This window comes from Cottoperca gobio, chromosome 12, assembly GCF_900634415.1.
Source record: "Cottoperca gobio chromosome 12, fCotGob3.1, whole genome shotgun sequence".
Classification (NCBI taxonomy): Eukaryota; Metazoa; Chordata; class Actinopteri; order Perciformes; family Bovichtidae; genus Cottoperca; species Cottoperca gobio.
In genome coordinates this window covers 21,711,353-21,718,675 of record NC_041366.1, presented here as the reverse complement: position 1 = coordinate 21,718,675, position 7,323 = coordinate 21,711,353, and positions in this window count along the sequence as shown.

Genomic DNA, 7,323 nt, shown 5'->3' with positions numbered 1-7,323 from the left:
AGTAACTTAACTATCAGATGAATGTAGAGAAGGAAATACTCTAGTAAAGTACATGTACTTTAAAAATAGTATTTATATACAATACTACGACTACTTACAGTAAATAACCTCGAGCTTCTTCTCGAGTCGACATCTGGCTGTCGGTTTAGCTTCACGCTCTGTGAGGTTCTGACCTCTGACCTCTGACCTCTCAGACTTAGCAGATATAGCAGACTATGGGAGCATAGTTATACAACGTCACCTCCCACCCACCACAAAAGATCCTTGGGTCTACATTGAAAATAATAATAATAATAATAATAATAATAATAATAATAATAATAATAATAATAATAATAATAATAATAATAATAAAACCAAACTAAATACAAGTAACTTACAGGACATACAATTAAATTACCATTGGTAAAATACACTAGTATTTATATAACAAATACAAAATGATAGATAACATAGTGATAGTCCAGACACAAGCTACTTTGCAAACATGTAGACGCATCAATATAAGTGCAATAAGGCCAGAAGTAGGAACATGTCTAAAATGATACTATTTACATTGAACCATATTATTTATATCACTGTATAAAAATATGTGTTATTATATGGTAGGCCTACTTACTTCCATTTCTACAAATTATATTTTCTAGCATTACAGTAGATCAGGGGTGTAAAGTAATACTCAGATCTTTTACTTTAGTAAAGCAGAAATAAAAATACTCCATTCATACCTTGGTGGAAGAAATATACTACAAATAAAAGTACAGCATTAAAAACCTTATTTAAATAAAATGATGTAAGTATTCTCAGACAAATGTCCTTAAAGTATGAAAAGTAAAAGTCATTAGTAGTCTAGTCTAGATCAGTCTTTCTCAAAGAGTGGTGTGCGGGTGTGTGTGCGTGTGTGTGTGTGTGTGTGTGTGTGTGTGTGATTGGAACTCCGCCCTTCGCGAAACAGGAGAGATTGTAAATACGCAAAGCAACGCAGCAGACACTGACACGTGCACATAAACAACATACGCGTTTAGTTTATTTAATAAAAGAGCACCAAATGTGAAAAGTGAGTTGTGAATTTCAGGGGGGGGGGGGGGGGGGGGGGGCGCAGGGAAGCACTGTACTTTATCGGTACTTTGTCCTACACACTTATTTCACATTATAGAAACAATAGGTCTTACATGCTTTGGCCTAAATATAAATAAAACAATCATAAAAAACAACAACCGTTTTAGCCATTTGTGCATGATGGGAAATATTAGAGTGTGACATCAAAGGCTCTCAGCTAGTGTAAAGGGGAACAGCTTCTTACAAGGACTAGATGAATAAATGTTCACAGAGTGATGACAGTGATACAAGTTTGGGAACCTCTGGACTAGAGTGTAGCACAGACGTAGCGTAGCTACGTAGGTTCGTTTTGCGATCTTGCGTCATAAATGATCTGCACGGTCAATTTTAGCCGCGGTCAATCGACATTTTGAGCGTAAACACAAGGATTACTTTGGGAAACCTTCAGGGTTTTTGAGAGAACGTGATGAATTTAAGAAACACATGACGAAGGTGCACTCACAGTTTGCATTTTGCGTATCTCTCAGGAGCAAACGATGTTGCTGTGGGTAAGTTCTCTGTACGGACATAAACTCAGTAATAAATGTAGTCTACGTTTCATATGATGTGTAAAATATATCAGCATTCACCGTTTAAATCGCATATGAACGAAATGCTTGTAGAATCCGTAGTTGTATTTGTATTGTTGATTTAATGTGTGAAGCTCATTATTAGGCGGTCATTTGTAATATACTGTTGGAGAGGTAAGCAGGCCTATTGTTTTTGGATGTTTGGGGAGTTAGGTGGTCCGTGAGTGGTTTTTTATTGGTTGAGTGGTCCTTGGTCTGAAAAAGTTTGAGAAACACTGGTCTAGATCCATACAATAATTAGTTAATGATGCAGTTCTGCTAAATGTCCACACGATGGCGCCACACGCCTGCAGAAGAGGTTTGTGGTCAGCAGAGGGGAAAGGGGAGAAATGGAGGGCAGACAACGAAGAAGAAGCAGAAGTCTGGCTAGCTAGCTTGGAGTTGCAAGCTAGCTGTGAGATAAAAAAAAGTTGATTTTAATCCTTTAAAGTTAATGTTAAAGTTATTCATGTCCGACTAAAGGTGTTTTGCAATGTTGTCGTTTACCAGAGGATGAAGGAGGGTCGGAGTTTGACATATTTGGATGACTAGTCTCCGGTTAGGGACTTTTTCTTGTGCTAACGTTAGCTTTAAAACGACGGTAGCTCAGGTTCACGGTCATGACTGTGCGATAAAAAATAAACACACACACACATACACACTGCATTGCTTGAAGAGACACAGTTTGTGCTTTCCATGTATGAGCATAACGTTATAATCGGGTCACAGCGGTAAATTAACGGTGTTTTCTATTCATGTAACGTTAGCTGGCCCGCGGCCATCTTTGTTTTGATTCGGAAACAGATATTTGAATAAATCTTGTATAATTCTAATCTATTTCATAATAAAAACATAGTATTGTTGTGTTTACATTACATATTATGCTGCACATACATTATGTCAATGTATGTAATGTATGTAAAATTATTTAATTTAAGTAGTCGTCTGTGTGGATTGTTTTTACTTCTTAATCCGTCTCTTTGGTGCTTTAAGACGTGAGAAAGCTAACTCCTCCTTCTAATTCACACACACACCTGCTTCTAAACAGGTGTTCAGAGCCACTCAATATGTAAACAAATGCAATCAAAATGAAGTGCATCAAAGAGACATGTTTCTTTGGGTCTGAACAGCTACCTACCCACATCAAAGTGTTTGGGTCAAAATGACCCGCAACATCATCTTTGTATACAAACTCTGCAGACATTCCACCACACATCAAAGTGTTCAGATATTACACCCCAGTTCATGACCCTAAACGAGGACAAGTCTCAACATGTCAGGAAGAAAATGACGAGTTAACCAGAACTTTGGTCAACTCAAAAACTGAAATGGCTCAAATTCACCCGTAACACGATACGAGGGTTAAGAAACAGTCGTCTGGTGACTGCAGACTAAATGTAGTACAAGAAAAGTGACAATATGAACAAAAGAAAAATACAACTGAGGTTTTTGAATGTGTCGTCATAGTTTATGACACAATCTCCCTTAATGAAGAGTAATAAGCTGCTCTGGCATTACGGAGAGCCTTCTTATACCTTTTAACATTATCTCACCAGACTAAACGAGATTCTTCCAATTTAGTGGAACGGCATTTACTTTCAAGATTTCTCAATTTTTGTTTTAGTTTGTGGATTTGTAAATTAATCCGGAGCTTTCTCTGTTTTATGATCTTCTTCTTTAGAGGAGCGACAGAGTCGAGTGTTATTCGCAGTGAGGCTGCAGCGCTAACGACAAGATGATTAATTTGGGAGGGACTAAAGTTAGCATTGGAGTCCTCTGTTATATTGATGTTGAGTCCTGGTGTTGAATTAAGTGCTGATGGAATCACTTCCTTATATTCAGTCACAGCACTTTCAGATAGACATCGAGCGTAGGATGTTCTGCCTGCTGGCTTGTAGTCCAGTAACAGGACTTCAGAAGTTATTAAAATGTTCTGATAAAAGAGGATTATGTGGACACACTGATACACTTTCAGTTTCAACACCATATCCCAGAACAAGGTCCAGAATTTAAACAGTGAGTTGGTTCATGTACATTCTGACTGAACCAGTGGATCTAATAATGAGATAAACACATTATTAAGGCTCATTATCAACATCCACATGAATACAATACAAGTCACCTACAGTAATTACTTTATCTGTTTTAAGGACTAAACTTTGTAAAAATTCAGAGAATACAGAAAGAACTTCTGTCATGATCGTGATTTTGTATATCCTGTTTTGTTTAGAGGTGTTCACTCCCCCTTGTGTCATGTCTAGTTGTACTTCCTGTCTGTGTGTTTTCCCTCTCTGTGATTGTTGATTTGTTCCTCCTGTGTCCGTTCACCTTGCCCTTGTGTTTTGGCTTCTCTCCCCAGCTGTGTCTCGTTCCCCTCGTTTGGTGTCTGTGAGTGTATATCCCTGTCTGTCCCAGTGTTCCTTGTCAGTTCGTCATCTAAGTGTCACCCTTGTAGTAGATGTTTCTCGTGCTTCCCGTGTCATCCTGGTCTGTGTTTAAAGTTTTACTTTTTGCCTTATTTTGTACTTTAGTAAGCTTTTTGGAATAAAGCCCTCTTTTTGTTAATCTCCCCGTCTTGCATTTGGGTCCTCATCTTTTCCCCACCGTGACAACTTCACAATACGGACCAGGAGGGCGGTACACTATAACTAATATAACTGGCTTTATTGTTTCCCATGTTGGGTTTGAGAGCATAAGAACAGAAGAGTTATAGTTTAGTTCGGGTTCAGGTTGATCAAGAGGTTTGAGTCTCGAGGAACGTGAGTATTAATATGAGCAGGAGGAGTTTATTCATTTAGACATATTCTTCAGGTTTCAGTGAGACAAAATATATCAATCTTATTATCTGACATTAAATCATTTACCAATCCAGCTTTCGATGATAAAGATCTGAGTCCACATTTAATGTTTCTATTTAGTTGCACTTTTGCAGCGGTGGTGTTTATTTTTATTATGTTTTCATGTATAACTCCTGTTAACCATAGATTTGATTAATTTCAGTGGTCGTGGGGCAGACAGTCACTATGGGGATTTGAGTGGGTGACTGCCCGGAAAGAAGCAGAAATAGAGCGTTGACATTGGACAACATCAACATGTGACATATTACTGAGCTATGATCATTGCATAGTTTATCTGTACGTGACAAAGATACCAATTGAACAGTTTTATAGTTTATGTAGATTAAACATATACATTTGTTATAGATTGCTACTGTCTATTTTACTAAAATATCTTTTTGATTTATACCACATGGCACCAAGACAAGTTTAATTTGAGTTCTTATTCACACAGGTACAGATGTGAGTTGTCAACATGAATCCCTCTCAAGGGCCTGTTGTTGGAGGGCCGCTCTCTCTACGACCCCTCACCCCGTGGTCTTGGCTCTTTGTGGTTGTTTTGAGTCAATTTGTCACTGCCTATGTTAAATGTTAAAGATGTAACTGTAGATAAGTCATAATCTCCAGTGTGTGTGTGTGTGTGTGTGACTTTAATTTGAAACTGCGGACTGATTACAGAAACGGTGGTTTCCTGTCACCATAACAACCAGGGCGGGCTGAGATGCTAGCATCAGATTAATGCTGTCAGTGTCTTCTTCTTATTTCACTAGATGTTATCAGCAGAGTCCTTCAGAGGAGACTGAACTACAGCTGCAGCTAACCGCTATATGAAGTGTTGATCAATCTATCCATTATGTTCTTCAACTAATCAATCGTTGTGTCAAACATCAGTAAACTCTGAGAAATGTGCAGCACAGTGTGTCAGAGTCCAAGGTGACGTCTTTAATGTCTTGTTTCTAAAACTACAGATATTCAGGAAGCAGTAGGAAGCTCCCAGCTGCAGATTCCTGTTGGATTCTGTTGGGTTTTGAGGCCCAAAGGGTGCTGAGATAGTCTTTCAATTGAATCCAGTAAACTTCTAGTTGATCAAGATACTTATTTATTTAAAGTGATGATGACAGCAATGTCAAAAAATACCCTCAGCCGAGGACACTTTCACACACCAAGTCCACAGTCCGAATCAATAAAGAGCCAGTTAGCTGTCTGTTGGTACAAAAACATCATAAACATTTTGCTATATTCTCTACAGAAGGGTGTTGTCGTCCCTCATTGGTCCATGTTGGCGCGGTTATGCCCCTTGGTGGGCCGTCTTGTAGGTGGCGAGATGGAGGTGGACCTGAAACTCTTTGAAGAGAACCTACAGTGCTTCATTCATAACTAATATAGTGCTCATTATACATTTGTGCAGAAATACATGTTGTGCAATAATACATTTAGATTGAGGTGTACGAGTGCATGTGATAATCATTAAATGTGACACAATACAATCAGGAGTTTATTTACTTCACAATTCCTTGTAACTTGTGAATTCAAACATCTCCCCTGAAAGGTTTCACAGGAACATGATGATCAGAAACGCTGCAGGATGATCTGTTGGAGTTTCAGTGTCGTCTCCTTGTTCCCTGCAGTCTGTGTGTAACTGCTGCTGCTTTGGTTTCTGTCACTTTAAGTGAGCGCTTCTCTCTCAGTTCACTGACCATCATGTTTCCACATGTTTCTGTGTTGTTGGACTTTAACTATATTAATATTTGGCTCGAGCCTGACCATGAAAACGCCCTGTGTTCTCTGACTTCTGGGATGGCAGCAGTTAAAAGTTGGATGAGCAGAAACTTTAAACTAAGATAAAACAGTTTTCCAGGCTGAAAGTGATTCACTGTCTTACACACGTGTTCCTCTGGCTCCTGTGATGAACTGATGTGGGTTCAAAATGTGAGCACAAGGGTACATGTTTTAAACCCTTGATTAAATAAGAAGCAGTGACCATCAACACCCAACTAACTAAAGTAAGAACTGGTTGAAGCTTCAATGCTTTGTGTTTCCATTCGGTGTGAGAACGTTTCCTCTGGAACTGAAACTGAGACTCCTCGTATCATAATAACTGAAAACATAAAAAGAAGTTCTGCTCGTTTTACTGAAAGCAGTTGGACACACAACAACACCGGCAGTTTAGCAAATACTATACAGATGTATAAAGATGTATCAAATATATCTCCCAAGCAGAGTGAAGTGTAAATCAGCCACCGTGACACAAGTCTTTGCTTCTCTTTGAGGCCTCAGTGGTTCAACAGCCACCTGCTGTTTCTGCAGCAGTCAGACCCAGTGCTGGACGAAGCACTCAGATCTTCACTTCAGTCAAAGTGGTGATACCACAGGCTACAAAGTCCTGCATTCAAACTCTTACTTAAGTAAATTATAAAAGTATTAGCTTCATCTTAGCTCATTCTGCACAACAGCTCATTTCACAATTATATAAGTTATATTATTTAATTACAATTATTCAAACATAATGTAATGTTGCATCTGGTAAAGGAGTATTGTTTCTATACATACTGAAGGAGTTTTATCTTAACCATTAATAAACATGATCACTCATTTACTGCAGCTGTCAGATAAATGTAGTGCAGTAAAGAACTACAATATTTCCATATAAATACAAAAGTAGAAAGTAGCAGGAAATGGAAATACTCAAGAAAAATATCTGAAATAAAATGTTCTGAAGCAGCAGAAGGTTCTAAACCCTCCATCGTTTCCCATCATGCAACACTGTCCAGGTTGCAGCTTCAGATGGAAACAAGACTCAAAGCAACAATGACAATCTG